This window comes from Pseudorca crassidens, chromosome 2 (genome assembly GCF_039906515.1).
Source record: "Pseudorca crassidens isolate mPseCra1 chromosome 2, mPseCra1.hap1, whole genome shotgun sequence".
Classification (NCBI taxonomy): domain Eukaryota; kingdom Metazoa; phylum Chordata; class Mammalia; order Artiodactyla; family Delphinidae; genus Pseudorca; species Pseudorca crassidens.
Window position 1 is genome coordinate 127,169,234 of NC_090297.1, and position 22,327 is coordinate 127,191,560.

Consider the following 22,327-nt stretch of genomic DNA (forward strand, 5'->3'; position numbering starts at 1 on the left):
TTTATGGCTAGATCCATATGGAAGGAAATGTTAAACCCAAATTTTACTTCAAAAGTGGTAAAAATAAAGATGTAGTTTTTTTCCATCCAAATTCATGAGCTTTCTGGACCCTAGGTTAATAATCCCTGCTTTATATTAATAAATCTAAAGAGAAACAAAAACCCCACCAAATATGCCAAGAAGAGGTCAACGCAAATCAGAACGTGTGCAGCAGCCTCATAGGTAACTTTTTAAATAACATTTGCATTTAAGCAATTGATGTTGTCTGATACCAATAACATCTTAAGTATTTTTTTTTTTTTGTGGTACGCGGGCCTCTCACTGCTGTGGCCTCTCCCGTTGCGGAGCACAGGCTCCGGACGCGCAGGCTCAGTGGCCATGGCTCACGGGGCCAGCCGCTCCGCGGCATGTGGGATCTTCCCGGACCGGGGCACGAACCCGTGTCCCCTGCATCGGCAGTTGGACTCTCAACCACTGCGCCACCAGGGAAGCCCATCTTCAGTATTTTTGAAGTAAATATAATATTTCAGATGTGCCCTGGCAGTCTCTGCTCGAGATTGAGAAAATACATTTTGCTCTAAAGATTCTATTCTTATTTGATTGGTTCTAAAGTTAGACTTGAACTTGAGACACTTGCAAGTGGGTGTCTGTTTACTGCTGACTAAAGGGTACTATTCTCAGTTCCTGAATCAGGTAATAAACATTACCAAAATGATTTTTTTTAAATATCTTATAGTCAGCAAGAACCGATGCAAATCTGTTTGGCTTTACTCTTAGGAATGTTCTCTTTCTGTTAAAAGGACTAAGATCGTTCCTGGGCTGCCGACTCCATGGAGGAAAAGAGTTCTGGATAAAGAGAAACGTAAGTAATTTTGCTGCATTCGGTTTGCTCAGGATAACTCTGCTTGTAAAGGAAGAACATAGGACTAGAAATCAGGTTTTCTGACTTCCCTTGAATTGATTTCCTTTTTGTGATACAGCACTGCCTCGGATAATCCAGGAGCACACAATCTGTATTTCCCGGGGCTTTTCCAGTCAGTTCCCAATGCCCTTTAGTGAATTTTTGTCTTTTTCACCCACACTTTAGCCCTCTCTTTTGCTTTATCTCCCCTAAGCTGCAGGCCAGTCACTGTTGAGCTGTGTAGGTGCCAGTCAGGGGTGAAGAGTTTAACAATCCCTGGCATTTTTGCTTGGACCAACCCAGTTTTTGACTGTCAGGCAAAAGCAATCATTCTCAACATTCTGCATGGTTCCTGGCAAATGCCACTGTGCTTAGGGAAAGAAATGTGGCTGCTGGGTTCATTGACCTTTTCTCTATCACTGTGGTTCACTGTCCCGTCTTCCCCCTGGAGCCAGATATGATAAGGACTGACCAGGCCCTCACATTCTGCCTTCCTCCCCTGACCCGTCATCACGACCCCTATTTACACCTCACTGCCAGAGCTCTGTCTGCTGCCCGCTCTTAGCATCTCCCTCTCAAAGCCCTCATGGAACACTCGAGCCACCAGGGCACTTACTGATGAGAAAGGACAGGGACTTGCCAAGGTCACACAGCCAATGAGTGGCAGAACCAGAAAGAAAACCGAGGTCTCCAGATTCCAAGGTTTTCCATCTTCTCGCCTAAGCCTAGTCTACCCAAGGGCCCACTAATTGCCCAGAATACGTGAAAGACTCCAGTCACTTCTTCAAGGAATCACTGCTCTAGGAAATGAGCTAGCTTCCTATATTCCCATTAAATAAAGGCCTTCAGTGAAGCAAACCCATGCATACCCTTGAGTTTTCACAGCTGATTTTACAAAACTGCATCCTTTCATGAAATAGAGTTATTTTCCTAAAAGCAGAGAAAAGGTTCACTAGAAGACACAGGAAACTTTCTAGCCCCATGAACAGCAATAAACATGTGGTCGGCTTCCTCCTGCCCTTTTCACCCTTCTGCCTTTCACCACCCTCCCCGCGCCAGCGCCCGACTCCCCGCGCCAGTCTCCACCTCCTGGAACCCTGCACATGGAGACCCCTTTCCCTCTGACGAAACCCCGTCCACTCCAGATTCGCCGTTAGACTGTGTGTTCCAGTTGCATTTCCTTTCCGGAGTGTGGAGCCAGGGAGTCTCCGGCTCAGATGCTCCCGGCAGCCGGAAAGGCGTGCGTCCGGCCACCCACAGAGCTAGGTTTGTGGCCGGAGCAGTCACGGAAGGCGCTGGCCTGGGGCCTCCGTGCAAGATGGGGGCAGCAGGGGGCACGAGGGAGCGGCATGCTTAAGGAATATCCGTTACATAATTCGTTTCGAGGTTGTGTTTATTTCCGTTCTTTTAGCCTGGGGTTTAAGCTGGTTGGCTACTGGTTTTCTTCTGCATTTCTTCCACGAGAAACTGGAACCTTCATGAGGGTAGAGCTGGGGACCGCTTGGCTCACCATCTTGTCCCCAGGGTCGGGCAGATATAAGCGCTCAATACATTTTCAGTGGATTCGTGGATGGGTACGTACTTCAAGCGGAAATAGAACACAAAAGAGCCCTCAGGCATGAGAGTAAAGCCATGGATGGTGCCATCTTCTGGGCTGCTCAGGACCCTCTGGGCGCCGCCCTGGGGTCTGCCAGCAGGGCTCTCCCAGCTGGAGAGGAAGGCTTTGCTGGGGACACACTCCTCTCCCCCAAATGCACACACATAGCCTCAATTGGAATTATTTTATGTATGCCTTTATTTCACTACGGATAAGGAGGCTTACTACAAAACACTGGTGAATTAAAATGGTAACTTACTACCATGAAAATGAGGACCAGGGAAGGGACTGATGAGACGCAGTCTTAACCCGGGAGCTCAAGGCACCATTCTCCACCCCGCAGCTTTCCTCTGTTTCCCGGATGGTTCATCATTGAAGTGATTCATTATTAAGCACCTACTGTGTGCTAAGGGCTGTGGCACACACAGGAATATGTAGGAGGTGGACCCCATACTCAAGGATCTCTCAGGCTGTAACGCTGGGTAGGGCTGGTGGAGTAACCTAAGTGCTGGAGAAGCCCAGGGGAGGTGGGTGTCCCTCGTGAACGGGGGGGCTTCACAGGGGAGATGCATCTGTAAAGAGACCTAAAGAGATGACATGTTAACAGTTGCTCAGGTCCTCGGGTTGCGACTGGTTATAGGTCTGCCTTGGGTTCTTTCAGTGTACCTTGTGTCTAATGACAAGGCATGCGGAATCACTTTCACATTAAACATGTCTATTTCCTCTGTGGCTGCCTCCCACCACCCTTTTACCCAAAGCAGGAAGCTGGGAGGGGGGCGTGGATCTTAAGCCATTGACCCCTGCACATTCTCTTCCATCCAGTGCTTGTCTGGTGCTGTCCAATGGGAGCTGGCCCTGGGCACTGGGGCATCCTCTCCCTAGTGGGAGAGAGAGAGACTTACAAGGGTAGGACCCAGCAGCTGCAGCTACAAAGTATAGCCCAGGAGCTTGTCCCTGCCTGGAGAGGAAGGCTTTTATGAGACGTGAATGTGTATAGGGACAGCCCTCGTGGCAGTTCTGAGAGCTCCAAATGTCATGCTATCATCTAGATAGTGTCAAACCACACTTATCACAATAACATTGTTGGCAATTTTCATCCTACAGATTCTACCACTAGTGCCATGAACATCCCATGAAGCCTTATTATATGGCATGTTAAGCTGGTTTTCTTCCAGCTATTAATGGGTAGCATTTCTATAGGGGATTAGGGGGTGGGATATGGAGATATGAAAGGAAGGACGGAAAGAAAAAGTGAGACACTTTCGAAAGACCAAACAATAGCCCAGTTTGAAAAAGAGCATCGGGCCTGTGTTACAAGGGCTGTGATAGATCAGGGTAGAAGAACTAGGCTTGGTCGGACAGTGATTTCTAATGATTTCTAACCAATCAGAAGTTGGATACAGTATTCTTGTATGCCTGACTTTACAAAATTGTTAGCCTTCTCTAAATTAATTATATGCCACATACTTATATCTATTTTTAATTTAGAATAATTAAAATTAGTTCTCTTTTGAGAGTTTCTTGAGATTTCCTAAGAAAACTGGACTTTTAAAAAAGATTTAGGGTCCCTGCCATCAGACCTTGCTGGTTTGAATACACTCAATGTTCTAGGTGTCTATAAACAGTCTTTTGTTTTACTCTCTGCTCTTTTATCTTTCCCTTAAAAGCCTGACTTAACCCAGTCAATTGTTTGTGTCTCCTGATACAGGGAGATGTTATGAACATGTTTAACTACCTCATCACCTTCTGTTATGAAAGCCTGCCCGGTCCCCATTTGCTTCCTGCATTTGGAGAATTTTGTTGTCCTTTTCTTGCCCTACATTCCTGAGCTCGCCTCTGCACAGTGATACTGTCTGCTTTTGTTTTGTTTTATTTTTTAAATGAGGATCCACTTTGGGATCTGATCAGATCATGCTTTTTATGTTTTTTCCATTTTTCCTTCAAGTTTCCATGGAAGTTCCTTCCTAAGGAACAGGTACTTAATTATCAATTTAGAAATGTCTTTTTCTGTGCTGTTTTCCTTACTCATTGACTATTGATTCTCATCTTTTTTTTTTTTTTTTTTTGCGGTACGCGGGCCTCCCACTGTTGTGGCCTCTCCCGTTGCGGAGCACAGGCTCAGGACGCACAGGCTCAGCGGCCATGGCTCACGGGCCCAGCCACTCCGTGGCATGTGGGATCTTCCCGGACCGGGGCACAAACCTGTGTCCCCTGCATCGGCAGGCAGACTCTCAACCACTGTGCCACCAGGGAAGCCCCTCTCATCATTTTTTCTTCCTGAAGTTAAAAGCAAGGGAAAACTTCATTTTCCATTATTATTTGCTCTCCTGGGATTTTCACATGGACAAGTCTCATAATTGGTCGTGTTTGGTTTCTTAGCTCCGCCTTAATGGACTTACCTTATGGAATCTTATTCTTCCTGAAGGTCAGCTTCTGTCAGGAGGAGCATCAGACACTAAAAACAAGAGCAGATATAGCCTGAGCACTTCCCTGGAGCTGACACTCCTTATTCAATTCTTTATCACGCAACCAAAGACATATACCTGAATAAGGGCTGAAAAGTTTACAGGACACTTTCACATACCTCGTTTTATTTAACCTCTCGCAAGAAACATGAGCAGCTGCTCTGTGGCCTGCGATGTTACCCGGGAGTCCCGGACTAACCCTGAGGGCAATCCAAGACTCCTCCAGAGGCTGTGTGAGGGCTGAGGGTATAACTCTTCCTTAGGTTGAGCACAGAAATTCTCCTGTTTTAGTTTCAAGGTACAGATTTCCATTCAAGTCTCCTCAAGGAGAAAAGAAAAAAGAAAAGTGTGTGTGTGAGGGGAGTGGTGGGTAGGGAAGCAGGATATGAGAAGTGTTCTCCTAAATTGAAACTGAAACTGACCTTTTGAAAAATGAACTAGTTTCCCTGCTTCTCAAGAGCTGCGAAATCTTACTCATGGTGGCTCTGCTTCTCAGCATGTCAGCTCTGTTCTCTACTTTACCAGTATCTTCCTGCTGACTTCAGCTTTCATCTGGTCCCCCATGGTCAGCCCAGGCCTGAGCCTACCTCCTAGCACAGGGCCTTTCAGCTCTGCTTACTGACTCAGTGTCTGTCTCCCAGGCCACGTTATTTTATTTTATTTTATTTTAATTAATTTATTTATTTCTGGCTGCATTGGGTCTTCGTTGCTGCGCACGGGCTTTCTCTAGTTGCGGTAAGCAGGGACTACTCTTCATTGCAGTGTGCGAGCTTCTCACTGCAGTAGCTTCTCATTGTGGAGCACAGGCTCTAGGTGCCTGGGCTTCAGTAGTTGTGGCATGCAGGCTCAGTAGTTGTGGTGCTCGGGCTCTAGAGCACAGGCTAGTAGTTGTGGCACACGGGCTTAGCTGCTCCGCAGCATGTGGGATCTTCCCGGACCAGGACTCGAACCCATGTCCCCTGCATTGGCGGGTGGATTCTTATCCACTGTGCCACCAGGGAAGTGCCCCAGACTATGTTCTTGAGAGATTTGATTGGCTGAGCTCATTCATTCAAGCCGACCACACCAGTTGGACGTTGTCCAGTGGCCCACTGAAGTTCTGCCCTTGGGACAGAAATTCAACTTCAATCCGTTTGTTTAATTATGTGGTTTTTTTGTTTTGTTTTGTTTTTGCGTGGGGGTGGGGATGAGGGGACTATTTAGAATAGAAAAGCCAGGGAGGGGGAAGGGTAAGATGGGACGAAGTGAGAGAGTGGCATGGATTTACATATACTACCAAATGTAACATAGATAGCTAGTGGGAAGCAGCCCATAGCACAGGGCGATCAGCTCGGGGCTTTGTGACCACCTAGAGGGGTGGGATAGGGAGGGTGGGAGGGAGACGCAAGAGGGAGGAGATATGGGGATATATGTATATGTGTAGCTGATTCACTTTGTTATAAAGCAGAAACTAACACACCGTTGTAATGCAATTATACTCCAATAAGATGTTAAAAAGAAAAAAAAGAAAAGAAAAGCCTACTGGCAAAAAAGTTTCCCTTAGAAGGAGATGTGAGATAGCTAGCAACTCTAGTTCAGTGCCCCCAAAGTAATATCTTCCTCACCGTGTTTAGGCAATATTTATTACCATGGAAGGAAACATGGTGGGACATTCATCTAATAAATATTCTAGGGACTTCTGTGTGCGCAGGACTGTGCTAGGCATGGGACAGATATTTCAAAGTTAGGGGTTAAGGGGAAGACAGAGACAACTTCCTGATGACTTAGACTTCCCTTCTCACCCACATAGAGGGAAAAAAAACTGGGTACACAATAGCCAATAGTAAGAACATCGGTAACATAAACTTTTATGGGTTTTGGGGGCCTCTACTTATCATTTACATTTTTCTGTAGGAAAATGCTGAGTTCTCATGGCTTGCATCAAAGAAGAAAAACATGCTTCTTTTTTATTTTATTTTTAATTTATATTTTATTGAAGTATAGTCCATTTATAATGTTGTATTAGTTTCAGGTGCACAGCACAGTGATTCAGTTTATATATATATATATATATAAAGCCATGTATATATGGCTTCTCATACACTAAAAGTTTATCAATTATTGATGGAGCACAATCCACTTGTGATCTTTGGGGTGGAGTCAAGGTGGTTCTTGATCTACTGTTAATTAAATAAATGGTCAGTGCTCAGTGGAGGGGTGATGAGAGTCTCAGAGAGCCCTGTGCCACAAGAGCAACACGATGGACTGAGCTTGGTGTGTAAAAACACATGAGCAAAAACTGTGGGCTTTTGAGAACATTTATAAATAGATAAAATATTGCCTTATTTCTCTGAATAGTACCTCTGTATGTAAACATATTTTTACGTTTACCAACTCATGTTTGTTTTGAACCTTATGACCATCCTGAGAGATAAGTGCCATTAACCCCATCTTACAAAGCAGGAAACTGTGGAAATTGACTTGTCAATCCATGAATGGGTTACAGAGTCTAGCACCGCCCTCCCCCTGGCACCACGGCATCTCCCATATTCTCCCATGCCTCTACTCACCCGCTGTTCCACCTCATGGAAATCATATAAAAGTTAAGCAATTTTAGCCCTGATCTATATTAAATTTATACTGATTTTTTTCCTGGCAGGTAATTAGTATAAACTTTACTTTCACAGAAAAGCAGAATGTTTTCAATAGACAGTGATAAAAAGTTATTGAAATATTCCCATTGTATTGCTTTTAGTCTAATAGTGGAAGATTAATAATCAATCTGAACTTATTTTAAGTGATTATTAAATAACTTACCTTAAATTTTTTTTAAGCTTCTTCCAATCTCTTTATTTATTCCTTATATTTCTGCTCTTTAGGAGTCAGTATATTACAGCAAAAAGAAAATGGGACCGAGATATCTCCACCTGGTCTGTTCACTCCTTGTGTCCCTGGGGCACTGGTCAAATGGTCATACCTCAGTTTCTCTGGACTTAAAATGCTTCAGAAAAAGCTCTTGTCAAGATCAGATGCCAAATTAGACCGAGAACCTTGAGAGCATAGCATCAGGATTTTTAATGCTCGTTATCACTCATCTGTACCTCTAGTGGAGCAAAGGGGCTCCATAAGGACGAAAGTTTCTCCTGAATTCTTGTTATGAGACTGGATGATACAAGAGTTAAGAATCATTTCCTGATAAAATGGCCCGGATCACACACTAGGTGCAATCATCCTTTCAACCACCCTATTAGATGCTTAGTAATTTCCCCACATGACTTTTGAATAAATTCAGTTTCTGAGTCTCAAAGAAAAACGCATTGGTAAGAATGGGAGCTGGGATGTGCACCCAGCTCTTCCCCAGGGCCTGGGCTCCCTGAGTGACCAGTTTGTTCTTTCTTACTTGAGTGAAGTTAAGTAAACTTTCCAGTCGATAATTTCTCAGTGTGACATGTGTTAAAGAGAGGGATTTCATTGCGGGAACACTTTCAACCATTCATTTCCTTTCTGAATTCTTTTATTCCCCTGGGAACAGAAAATCTCTTCCCTGCCGATCAGTTAAATCCATGTAATAGATTTCAGTAAGCATGATTCAAAGGGTTTTTAATTAAGAAACTATTGCAATGTATTTTATTTTTAAAGATGGAACTGTGATCTGCCACCAGCAAAACTGAATGATGAAAGAATGCCACGGAGGCAGACACACACATTCATTTAAAGTTGGCAGTTTGGGTTTAAGGGAGAACAGTTTGTCCTTTAAAAACCCAGTGCTGCTAGGTTATAGCCAATGTTCCGGGGAGGGAGGAGGGGGACGCAAAAGTAAGAGCTATCTTCCTGTGGCTTTTTGCCCCATGTAAAAGTGAAAAAATATCGAATGCGGCAAATCAGGAAAGGACCTTATGTCAAAGACCCCTGAGCATCCTGCTGGGAATTATGTGTCTTGCAGGTTTTCTGTAGCTGTATTTCAGGTCCAGTGAGCTTCCTAAACAAGCTCCCAATCTCTCAGGCAACTTTTCCACAAAATCTAGCTAGCCTGTGGTCAGGGAAGTCAGAATGATTTTACTATTAGCACCAGGAAGACTGAATAAAAAGGTAAATCTGCTAAAAACAAAAACAAACAAAAAATAAAACTAAGAACATAACACAGCCAAGTTAAATATAACTTTGCTTTTCTTCCTTTTTTAAACATTTTACATTCTTTTCTATCATTACAGCATTTAATATTGATTCTGCACTCCTTCTGGAATATTGCTTCACTCTTGTAGCAACACTGATCTTCCCTGCGTCTCCTGTGCCCCTCTGATTGCTTCTCCTCTGTCTTAGCTGGGTTCTTTCCTTCCTTCTGCTCTGTATCTATGGATATAGATTGCAAGTTATAATGCGCTTTATATTTTAGGTAATAATTATATCTAACCACTCATTGAGTACCTGCTATGTTCCAGAAATTGTGCTGTGTACTTTACGTGCATTATCTGTTTTTGTGTTTTTGTTTTTGTTTTGTTTTATGGACCATGCTGTGCAGCATGTGGGATCTTAGTTCCCTGACCGGGGATCGAACCCTCACCTCCCATATTGGAAGCACGGAGTCTTAACCACTAGACCTCTGGGAAGTCCCTTTTTTCTTTTGTTTTGTTTTGCATTATCTGTTTTAATCTCACTGCATGCAGTCCTGCAAGGCAGATGTTCACATCCCCAACTTATTGGCGAGGCAGCTGACATTCAGAGATGACAAGAAATTTGCCCAAGGTAAACACACCTAGGAAGTTGTGGAGCTTCAGAGCGATGACCCTCTGGCTGTTAACCTCCTGTCCTTCCCCTGTGCCGTGCTTGCCCTGGCCCTGGGCCGTGGTCAGGTAGACGGGACTGACTCTGCCTTCACCTAGGCTCTGTGTATGTGGCTAGGGGCAAGGTGGGGGATATGAACAGAGAAGAAATAACTGGACAGGCGAAAAAAAATAAGAGGTAATATCTAAGGTCTATTACTTTAGTTTAAGATGGAAGAAAACTTGATGTGTTTATACGCTAAAACGAAAGCACCAACAGAGCAGAAGGGTAAGTACTGATGATAATAACAGCTGACACTTATTAAACATAGCCGTGTGCCAGGGACCATGCTAAGCACTTTAGCAGGATTGCATCACTAATCTTTCACAACACGCTTATAAAGTAGGTACTATTATTATCATTGTATTTTACAGATGAGAAATATGAGGCTTTGTCCAAGATCACCCAATGAGGGTGATTTAAATAAAGGGGATCTGAGCTGCGATGTTCAGGAATGCAGAGGTAGCTGCCTTTCCTGGTATGCAAGCCAAGCTTCTGTTTAAGGAGCACCCAGTAAGTACCAAGACTTTATTTACATTACTGTGACACTTAATGATATCCCTCAGGGTAGGTAGATAAATACCTCAACCGCAATCCCATATTAAAGTGAGAAAGCTGAGCCTCTGTGGCTACAGACTTGTTCAAAGTCTTCATCTTTTCTCTTTAAACACCCTGTAAAGAATGATGATAAATGTGGAGCTCTACATCCTCAAATCATAATCAGCATTTGTTTCCAACACTTCTCATCTAAGGAAGTGGAATGAGAATTCCTAGCTCAGGGAATGATGTTCTCGGAGCAATAGTTTAGGACTGTTTGGCTGCACCACCCTCCTAAAGAGGTTTGACTCAACTGTTGGGATTGAGATGATGCTGGCAATCGGGATCTTTGCTTTTGACAGTGGAATTCTTTTCTTTTTTTAATTTATTGTAGTGAGGTATGGTTGATCTACACTGTTGTGTTCATTTCTACTGTACAGCAGAGTGATTCAGCTTTATATATATACATTCTTTTTCATCTTCTTTTCCATTATGGTTTATCACAGGACATTGAATATAGGTCCCTGTGCTATACAGTAGGACCTTGTTGTTTATCCACCCTATATATACTAGTTTGCATCTGCTAATCCCAAACTCCCAGTCCTTTCTTCCCCCAACCGCCTCTCCCTTGGCAACCACAAGTCTGTTCTCTATGTCTGTGAGCCTGTTTCTGTTTTGTAGATAGGTTCATTGTGTCATATTTTAGATTCCACATACAAGTGATATCATATGGTATTTGTCTTTCTCTGACTGACTTCACTTCGTTTGATAATCTCCAGGTCCATCCACATTGCTGCAAATGGTGTTATTTCACTCTTTTTTATGGCTGAGTAGTATTCCATTGTATATATGTACCACATCTTTTTTATCCATTAATCTGACAATGGAATTCATAATCTTACTTTTAATGATATAGGTATGGTACTGTTTGGTACAACACTCATTTCACTGAATAAGGCAACTAATTTTATTTCTTTTCCAAAAATTGCAATGCACAGTATACTTTGGCTTAATCATAAAAAGTTTCTGAAAATAATCAATCAGTAGTAAATAACTGAAAAAAAAGGTTGAAAGAGTATAAGAAATGTAATATAAACTTTTGATGAATGAGAGGCTTAGAGAGAGAAAAAAGATCCCAAATAAAGACGGTCTGTATGCTATTAATTCTATATTTAATTGACCAGCAACTAGTATCTGAAATGTTTATGTTGGTTCCCATTTTCCAAAGCACAATCCCATACACACCTCATTTGTCCTTCACAACAATATATGTCAGTTAGAATCCTTTATCTACATGTAACAGGAAACTTGGCCTAAATAGATGGAGGTTGTTTTTCTCATTTAACGAGAGGCTGGGACGTGGCATTCTGAAACTGGTGTGGGGCCCAACAGTGTCATCAAGGACACATGTTCCTTCTACCTCCCACTTCACCATTCTGATAAGCATGCTGGCCTCTCACCCTCATAATGTGACAGTTGCTCCAGGCATCACATTGGTGTTTAAGTCTGGAAGAAGGAGTAAGGAAAGGAGCAGGTACCAGGAACGTCTTTGCTTTTATTAGAAAAACAAAAACTTTCCCAAAGGACCTTTCATTGGCCAGAACTGTGTCACTCAGCCATCCTTGCTGCAAAGGAGAGTGGAAAAGCAACTATTTAGCTTTTCCAGGTCATCTATAGTGAAGGTGAGCAAGAGTGAAGCATTTTGGCAAGGAAATCTGGTTAGCCAACCAACAGTGTGGACCACATAGGATTCTTTACAGATGGGAAAGCTAGTGTGCATGCTGATCACTCAGTCACAAAGAGGCAGAGCGGGGGCACAAACTAAGGTGCCCTGATTCCAGCACCCATGTAGTTTCCACTGTGCTATTCAGCCTCTCTAAATTCCTCTCAGGAAGAAGACAGTACTTAAAAGTGTAGAGCAATGGGGATATATACGAAACAGATCTTTAAACTGGTAGCTTTATATCAGTATATCATATGATACCTTTATAATTGTTGTTTAATAAACATTATTATTCCATTTTTCTAAATGTGTATAACAACTAAGTTTTAAAGATATTGATTGAAGCATTGTTTATAACAGCAAAACACTGCAGGGAAAGCCTTAATTTTCAACAATAGAGAATGGGTTGAAAAAAGCATATACCATAAAGTAGAACAGTCAGAAATAAAGTTTCAGAAGAATATTAGTATTTACAATATTTTATTAAATGAAATAAATAAATTATAGAACTGTATATACAATGTGAACCTAAGTTTATAAACCTATTTTTATATATAAAAGCTAGACATATATAGCAAAATGTTCATAGTGATTATATTTAGGTGATGAGATTACATGATACTGTGGTTTTCATCTTCGTATTTTTCTGCAATATAATTTAATTTTTAAAAGTCAAGCTATTGAGTGTGAATCACTATGTTGTACACCTGAAACTTATATAATATAGTAAATCAACTCTACCTCAATTTTAAAAAGATTTTAGATTTAAAAAAAAGTCAGGCTGTTGAAGTATAATTTACATACGATAAAATTTACTCTTTTATGTGTGAGTTTTGACAAATATATTGTTATGTATCCAAGACTACAGTCAAAATATAGAATATTTCCTTTGCTCCCCAAAAGTCCCCTTGTGCCCTTTTGTGGTTAATCCCTTTTTCCTTTTCATTGGCTGTTGGCAACCACTGATCTGATTTTTGTCCCTATAGATTTGCCTTTTCAAGAATGTCATAAAAGTGAAAATATGTGACACACAGCCTTTTGTTTTTGGCTTATATCGATTGGCATGAATGCTTTTGAGATCATTCATGTTGCTTCATGTATCAGAAGTTCATTCCTTTTTACTACTGAGTAGTAGTCCACAGTACAGATGTACCATTATATGTTTATCCTTTTACCACTTGATAGACACTTGGGTTGTTTTCAATTCTGGACTAATAGTAATGTATTAATTTACTAGAGCTGCCATAACAAAAGTACCACTAACTGGGTGGCTTAAACAACAGAAGTGTATTGTCTAGCAGTGTAAGAATGACAAGAGAGAAAGAAATCTACCAACTCAAGGAAATGAAAGGAAGCTTGAATCTGTTTCCTGAGAAGCCTTCCAAGAAACTGAAACTGTCTTTCACCTTGCACAGATCTGAGGGTTGAACTGATACCACCTGAATGGTCCAGAAACCCCCAAGGTGAGAAATAATATAAAAAATAGATCCCTGATAATACTCTTGGAATGCTTGGCAGAAATAATGTGAAACCGGAAAGCAACTTCTATGGGGGTCCCACAGGAAAAAATATCCATACTAAAGATAATTTACCAGTGGAAATGTATCAAACAAGGCAGACCCCATTAGGCCCACCACAGGTGCCTGCCTAGGTTGTGTGTTGCACACAGCAGGGGCACATGCACGGTGATGAGAACAAAGCTCCTGGAGTTATGTGTTGGGGTGGCCCTGGAAGCCATCTACCACCAGCAAGAACCAGCAGGCACTGCAACAGGGGTAGGAAAGCCCAAGAACTTCAGTTGTTGAACTTCAACTTCAACAACATACGTCTTAACTAAAAATATGTCTTAAAAAAACAGGTATTGTAAAAATAATTAAAGGCTTGAAAGAAAGACTTGAAATCCTAAGAAAATAGCAAGGTACTATTTTTTCAAAGAAGAGGCAGATTTGAAAAATAAATATAACTTCTAAAAATGACAAATATGGTTGAACTAAAACCTGAAATATATAGGTTAAACAGCAATTAGATATAGATGGAGAGAAAACTGATGAGCTGGAAAGCAAATTGGAAGATATTCCAAGACGGCACTGCAGAGAAATAAAGAGATAGAAAATAGGACAGAAATTAAGGGGCTTAGGAAGAGATGACATGTTCTTTGAAGATGTGGCTTCTTAGGAATTTTTTCTTGATAGAGAAGAGATTATTACAAGACAATAAGTTCTTTAGTTTTCTCCATTTGGGCAACTAAGAAAAGAAAACACAGAGAAAAAGTCTTAAGAAAAAATCTGGACTTTAGGAATATCAGGATGCAACCCCAAGAAAGAGTCTTTTATTAGAGGATTAGAATTAATAGCAAGGTGATTAAATGAAGAATATAGTTGCTGTGAAGGCAGATGTAATTAGGACAGGCAGAAGCTATGTTTAGGCATTTGATTTCCAAACTCTAAATGGAAGAAGTTTAAAAAAATCTTTATGGGAGAAATAATAGTTAAATGGTGATATTTCATGCTTGGGTTTAATGTGAGAAGAGAGCCTAACTTGTACCTTGGTGAATAGATTTCTTTGTCTTACTCCAAATATTTATTTATATTAAGCAAAATAGTTGTGGGGAAAGTGGGAAAGTTATGCTCATATTTGTACTTTTTGTTGTTAAATCACCCTGATTACTTCAATCACATCTGGAGCAAGTTTACAATTGGGGACCACTGCCAAATACAAGGATCCAATATTTCCTTGGAAATGTCAACTATAATCACAAGCAGAACGCCAAGAAGGAAATCATCAATCTCTTTAGAGCTGACTTGTATTTTCAATTATTACAGTACAAGTATCTGATCACCATTTCCTTCAAGAAATAATATAAACTACTGATGAATGGACAAAGGCAGGAGATACTGAGGACTAGATAGAGGATGAAGGTCTTTAGTAAGAAACAACCTGTTTACAAACATAGGACAGTGCTGCTTTTGGAAGTCATCAAGCAACAATGGCCTTCAACCTGGCTTTCTTGGAAACTAAGGAAGGAAGAAATCATTCCAAATTTTAAAAGTAGATTGGTAAAAATTTTAGCGACATGTTTCTGGAAAAGCTATTTTCTCTTCCCCTAAACTCCCCTCTTAAGTAGGGCATACTGTTCAGAATTCAAAACCTGCTGGCCAAGTTTCTAGGATAAACAAGACTTTGTGGCTCTAAAATGAGCCCTAGCTTGAAAGCTGATTTAATTTGGAAACAGGGATGAAGGGAGAGGAAGAGGAGTTCTTAAATGAAAAGGAATATGGAATTTAAAAGTAAGTAATGCTTGGATTTCGTTCCAGGCACCAATATTTCTCCAGGCAATTTTGGGCATGTACTATAAAATCGAAGCCAATTTGGCTAAGCCCAGAGCTGGCTGTACACCTGAAGGAATCTCAAGTGTGAAAGCCATCAAGAAGTGGGACTCGGGGGCTTCCCTGGTAGCGCAGTAGTTGAGAGTCCGCCTGCTGATGCAGGGGACGCAGGTTTGTGCCCCGGTCCGGGAAGATCCCACATGCCGCGGAGCGGCTGGGCCTGCGAGCCATGGCCGCTGAGCCTGTGCGTCCGGAGCCTGTGCTCCGCAACGGGAGAGGCCACAACAGTGAGAGGCCAGCGTACCGCAAAAAGAAAAAAAAAAAAAGAAGTGGGACTCGGACTATGGGTATAGAGATGAATTTTAGAAGAGGATATAAGCTTTTCGGGAAAGCAGGATAATATAAACTTTGGGGGAAATGAAGCTTTTTAGGAAAGCCAGGGGAAAACTGACACTATTTAAGATACAGAATAAGAAAAATGTTCCACAGAATAAGTTAGATCGACGAATATGAGCTTAAGTACCAGAAATGAGGGAATTCCCTGGCAGTCCAGTGGTTGGGACTTCACCTTCCAGTGCAGGGAGTACAGGTTCGATCCCTGCTCGGGGAGCTAACATCCCACATGCCTTGCGGCCCCAAAATCAAAACATGAAACAGAAGAATATTGTAACAAATTCAATAAAGACTTTAAAACTGGTCCACATAAAAAAAATCTTTAAAAAAATACCAGAAATGAAAGAAAACGATTGGCTTTTTTGGTTCTTGTTATTGTTGGCTGATATTGTTGTTGTTCTTTGCCTGAAACAGAGGGTTTTAAAACTTTTCTTTTAATCCTGCCTTTACAATGATGAAAAGGCCCTTTGATTAAAGAGAAGATGAGAAATAAGTGTTTCATCTTAAAGGATAGTAAACAGTTTCAGTTTAGTGCTTGTCAGCAAGATGGAAGGTTAAACAGAAAAAGTTACAAAACTGATATTTTTCCAGTTTTTTTTTTTAAATAAAAGAAGCCATTGTTCATTGAGCTAGTAACATTTTTTTTTTTGCTAGTAACATTTTTTAATTAACAAAATTATATTTTTTATAATGCTAAAGACCTACTTTTTTTGCTCTTCAGTTTATGGAGATATAAAGAATTTTGACTTGTTTTAAATGCTTTGAAATGTAGTTCTGATGATTGCAGCAAGGTGGAAAAATTGATGATGTTTTAAAAATTGTATAATTTGATGTAAGAGAGTCCATGGTAACCTAAGATTTTCTTAATGGTGCATTGTTTCCAAACCCTATAAAAAAATAGTTTATCTTAGAGCTTATCAACCTCAGCACTCTTGACATTTTGAGCCAGATAATTCTTTGATGTGGGGGGCTGTTTTGTGTATTCCAGAATATTTAGCAGCACCCCTAGCCTCACCCAGCTAGACACCAATAGCATCCCCCACCCCAAATTATGACAACCAAAAACGTCTCCAGATATTGACAAATGTCCTTGGGTTGGAGGAGTGTATAAAATCACCTCCAGTTTTGAACCACTGGTTTGTTTTAATAGTGTTAAGATAATCCACTTAAGATTCAACTTCTAATTACAGTAAAAATAATGTAGGCTTATTTTCTTAGTTGATATCCTCAACAAAAGAGTGGGTTTTGGGGGAGGTTATTTTTTAATTAATTTTAGAATTTTATTTATTTTTTTATACAGCAGGTTCTTATTAGTTATCCATTTTACATATATTAGTTTATATATCTCAATCCCAATCTCCCAATTCATCACACCACCACCGCCTTGCCACCACTTTCCCCATGGTGCCCATACGATTGTTCTCTACATCTGTGTCTCTATTTCTCCCTTGAAAACTGGTTCATCTGTATCATTTTATTAGGTTCCACACATATGTGTTACTATATGATATTTGTTTTTCTCTTTCTGATTTACCTCACTCTGTATGAAAGTCTCTAGATCTATCCATGTCTCTACAAATGACCCAATTTCGTTCCTTTTTATGGCTGAGTAATATTCCATTGTATACATGTACCACATCTTCTTTATCCATTCGTCTGTCAATGGGCATTTAGGTTGCTTCCATGACCTGGCTATTCTAAATAGTGCTCCAATGAATGTTGGGGTGCATGTGTCTTTTTGAATTATGGTTTTCTCTGGGTATATGCCCAGTAGTGGGATTGCTGGGTCATATGGTAGTTCTATTTTTAGTTTTTTAAGGAGCCTCCATACTGTTCTCCATAGTGACTGTATCAATTTACATTCCCACCAACAGTGTAAGACGGTTCCCTTTTCTCCACACCCTCTCCAGCATTTGTTGTTTGTAGATTTTCTGATGATGCCCATTCTAACCACTGTGAGGTGACACCTCACTGTAGTTCTGATTTGTATTTCTCTAATAATTAGTGATGTTGAACAGCTTTTCATGTGCTTCTTGTCCATCTGTATGTCTTCTTTGGAGAAATGTCTATTTAGGTCTTCTGCCCATTTTTGGATTGGGCTGTTTATTTTCTTAATATTGAGCTGCATGAGCTGTTTATATATTTTGGAGATTAATCCTTTGTCCATTGATTCATTTGCAAATATTTTCTCCCATTCTGAGGGTTGTCTTTTGGTCTTGTTTATGGTTTCCTTTGCTATGCAAAAGCTTTGAAGTTTCATTAGGTTCTATTTGTTTATTTTTGTTTTTATTTCCATTTCTCTAGGAGGTGGATCAAAAAAGATCTTGCTGTGACTTATGTCAAAGAGTGTTCTTCCTATGTTTTCGTCTAAGAGTTTTATAGTGTCTGGTCTTACATTTAGGTCTCTAATCAATTTTGAGTTTATTTTTGTGTATGGTGTTAGGGAGTGTTCTAATTTCATTCTTTTACATATAGCTGTCCAGTTTTCCCAGCACCACTTACTGAAGAGACTGTCTTTTCTCCACTGTATATCCCTGCCTCCTTTGTCATAGATTAGTTGACCATAGGTGCATGGGTTTATCTCTGGGCTTTCTATCTTGTTCCATTGATCATATTTCTGTTTTTGTGCCAGTATCATATTGTCTTGATTACTGTAGCTTTGTAGTATAGTCTGAAGTCAGGGAGTCTGATTCCTCCAGCTCCGTTTTTTTCCCTCAAGACTGTTTTGGCTATTCGGGATCTTTTGTGTCTCCATATAAATTTTAAGATTTTTTTTTCTAGTTCTGTAAAAAATGCCATTGGTAATTTGATAGGGATTGCATTGAATCTGTAGATTGCTTTGGGTAGTATAGTCATTTCCACAGTATTGATTCTTCCAATCCAAGAACATGGTATATCTCTCCATCTGTTGGTATCATCTTTAATTTCTTTCATCAGTGTCTTATAGTTTTCTGCATAGAGGTCTTTTGTCTCCCTAGGTAGGTTTATTCCTAGGTATTTTATTCTTTTTGTTGCAATGGTAAATGAGACTGTTTCCTTAATTTCTCTTTCAGATTTTTCATCATTAGTGTATAGGAATGCAAGAGATTTCTGAGCATTAATTTTGTATCCTGCTACTTTACCAAATTCACTGATTAGCTCTAGTAGTTTTCTGGTAGCATCTTTAGGATTCTCTATGTATACTATCATCTCATCTGAAAACTGTGACAGCTTTACTTGTTCTTTTTCAATTTGTATTCCATTTATTTCTTTTTCTTCTCTGATTGCCGTGGCTAGGACTTCCAAAACTATGTTGAATAATAGTGGTGAGACTGGACATCCTTGTCTTGTTCCTGATGTTAGAGGAAGTGCTTCAGTTTTTCACCATTGAGAATGATGTTTGCTGTGGGTTTGTCATATATGGCCTTTATTATGTTGAGGTATGTTCCCTCTATGCCCACTTTCTGGAGAGTTTTTATCATAAATGGGTGTTGAATTTTGTCAAAAGCTTTTCTGAATCTATTGAGATGATCATATGGTTTTTCTTCTTCAGTTTGTTAATATGGTGTATCACATTGATTGGTTTGCATATGCTGAAGAATCCTTGCATCCCTGGGATAAATCCCACTTGATCATGGTGTATGATCCTTTTCATATGTTGTTGGATTGTGTTTGCTAGTATTTTGTTGAGGATTTTTGCATCTGTATTCATCAGTGATATTGGTCTGTAATTTTCTTTTTTTGTAGTGTCTTTATCTGGTTTTGGTATCAGAGTGATGGTGGCCTCATAGAATGAGTTTGTGAGTGTTCCTTCCTCCGCAATTTTTTGGAAGACTTTGAGAAGGATGGGTGTTAACTCTTCTCTAAATGTTGGATAGAATTCACCTGTGAAGCCATCTGGTCCTGGACTTTTGTTTGTTGGAAGATTTTTTAATCACAGTTTCAATTTCATTACTTGTGATTGGTCTATTCATATTTTCTATTTCTTCCTGGTTCAGTCTTGGAAGGTTATACCTTTCTAAGAATTTGTCCATTTCTTCCAGGTTGTCCATTTTATTGGCATAGAGTTGCTTGTAGTAGTCTCTTAGGATGCTTTGTATTTCTGCGGTGCCTGTTGTAACTTCTCCTTTTTCATTTCTGATTTTATTGATTTGAGTCCTCTCCGTCTTTTTTTTGATGAGTTTGGTAATTGGTTTAGCAATTTTGTTTGTCTTCTGAAGAACCAACTTTTTGTTTTATTGATCTTGTTATTGTTTTCTTTGTTTCTATTTCATTTTTTTCTGCTCTGATCTTTATGATTTCTTTCCTTCTGCTAACTTTGGGTTTTGTTTGTTCTTCTTTCTCTAGTTTCTTAGGTGTAAGGTTAGATTGTTTATTTGAGATTTTTCTTGTTTCTTGAGGTAGGCTTGTATAGCTATAAACTTCCTTCTTAGAACTGCTTTTGTTGCATCCTATAGGTTTTGGATCGTCGTGTTTTCAATGTCATTTATCTCTAGATATTTTTTGATTTCCTCTTTGATTTCTTCAGTGATCTCTTGGTTATTTAGTAACGTATTGTTTAGCCTCCGTGTGTTTGTATTTTTTATGTTTTTTTCCCTGTAATTCATCTGTAATCTCATAGCGTTGTGGTCAGAAAAGATGCTTGATATGATTTCAATTTTCTTAAATTTACTGAGGCTTGATTTGTGACCCAAGATGTGATCTATCCTGGAGAATGTTCCGTGCATGCTTCAGAAGAAAGTGTAATCTGCTGTTTTTGGAAGGAATGTCCTATAAATATCAATTAAATCTATCTGGTCTATTGTGTCATTTAAAGCTTCTCTTTCCTTATTTATTTTCATTTTGGATGATCTGTCCATTGGTGTAAGTGAGGTGTTAAAGTCCCCCACTATTACTGTGTTACTGTCAATTTCCTCTTTTATAGCTGTTAGCAGTTGCCTTATGTATTGAGGTGCTCCTATGTTGAGTGCATATATAATTGTTATATCTTCTTTTGGATTGATCCCTTGATCATTATGTAGTATCCTTCCTTGTCTCTTGTAACATTCTTTATTTTAAAGTCTACTTTTATCTGATATGAGTATTGCTACTCCAGCTTTCTTTTGATTTCCATTTGCATGGAATATCTTTTTCCATCCCCTCACTTTCAGTCTGCATGTGTCCCTAGGTTTGAAGTGGGTCTCTTGTAGACAGCATATATATGGGTCTTGTTTTTGTATCCATTCAGCAAGCCTGTGTCTTTTGGTTGGAGCATTTAATCCATACACTTTTAAGGTAATTATCGATATGTATGTTCCTATGACCATTTTCTTAATTGTTATGGGTTTGTTTTTGTAGGTCCTTTTCTTCTCTTGTGTTTCCCACTTAGAGAAATTCCTTTAGCATTTGTTGTAGAGCTGGTTTGGTGTTGCTGAATTCTCTTAGCTTTTGCTTGTCTGTAAAGCTTTTGACTTCTCTGTTGAATCTGAATGTGATCCTTGCCGAGTAGAGTAATCTTGGTTGTAGGTTCTTCCCTTTGTTCACTTTAAGTATATCATGCCCCACTCCCTTCTGGCTTGTAGAGTTTCTGCTTAGAAATCAGCTGTTAACCTTATGGGAGTTTGCTTGTGTGTTGTCATTTTTCCCTTGCTGCTTTCAATAATTTTTCTTTGTCTTTAATTTTTGCCAATTTGATTACTATGTGTCTTGGTGTGTTTCTCCTTGGGTTTATCCTGTATGGGACTCTCTGCCCTTCCTGGACTTGGGTGGCTATATCCTTTTCCATGTTAGGGAAGTTTATGACTATAATCTCTTCAAATATTTTCTCGGGTCCTTTCTCTCTCTCTTCTCCTTCTGGGACCCCTATAATGTGAATGTTGTTGCATTTAATGTTGTCCCAGAGGTCTCTTAGGCTGTCTTAATTTCTTTTCATTCCTTTTCTTTATTCTGTTCCATGGCAGTGAATTCCACAATTCTGTCTTCCAGGTCACTTATCTGTTCTCCTGCCTTAATTATTCTATTGTTTCCTTTTAGTGTATTTTTCATTTCAGTTATTGTATTGTTCATCTCTGTTTGTTTGTTCTTTAATTCTTCTAGGTGTTTGTTCTTTAATTCTTCTGGGTCTTTGTTAAACATTTCTTGCATCTTCTCTATCTTTGCCTCCATTCTTTTTCCGAGGTCCTGGATCATCTTCACTATTATTATTATTCTGAATTCTTTTTCTGGGAGGTTTCATATCTCAACTTCATTTAGTTGTTTTTCTGTGGTTTTATCTTGTTCCATCATCTGGTACATAGCCCTCTGCCTTTTCATCTTGTCTATCTTTCTGTGAATGTGGTTTTTGTTCCACAGGCTGCAGGATTATAGTTCTTCTTGCTTCTGCTGTCTGCCCTCTGCAACAACAGAGTGTTTGTGACAAAGTGACTAATGTTGAGATGATGCATATAAAGCACCTAGACTGTGCCTGGCATTGCTTGAGTGTTTCAAATAGTGATGATAATGATGGCTCTGGAGATGACAGAGAGAAGGGAGGGGAGGAGGCAGAAGGAGGGAGAAAAGGGAGAGTGAGAGGATGATGGAGACAGAGCATATGCTGTACTTTCCATGCTCGGAAATGTGTGACTCTCA

The 22,327-nt window shown here is 40.0% G+C and overlaps 2 long non-coding RNA genes across 2 annotated transcripts in view; one reads left to right on the plus strand and one right to left on the minus strand.

Moving 5' to 3' along the window:
- Positions 1–2,762: 2,762 nt before the first annotated feature.
- On the minus strand, positions 2,763–5,318 carry LOC137211752 (uncharacterized). Its single transcript, XR_010937202.1, has 3 exons — positions 5,083–5,318; positions 4,898–4,953; positions 2,763–3,082 (listed from the first exon to the last, which is right to left on the minus strand). It is a non-coding gene; the product is annotated as an uncharacterized lncRNA (long non-coding RNA).
- Positions 5,319–10,145: 4,827 nt separating this feature from the next.
- LOC137219696 (uncharacterized) overlaps positions 10,146–22,327 on the plus strand; it is a 30,759-nt gene continuing 18,577 nt past the window's right edge. Inside the window, exon 1 of the long non-coding RNA XR_010941207.1 lies at positions 10,146–10,276. This is a non-coding gene — a long non-coding RNA (uncharacterized lncRNA). The remainder of the gene's footprint in view (positions 10,277–22,327) is intronic.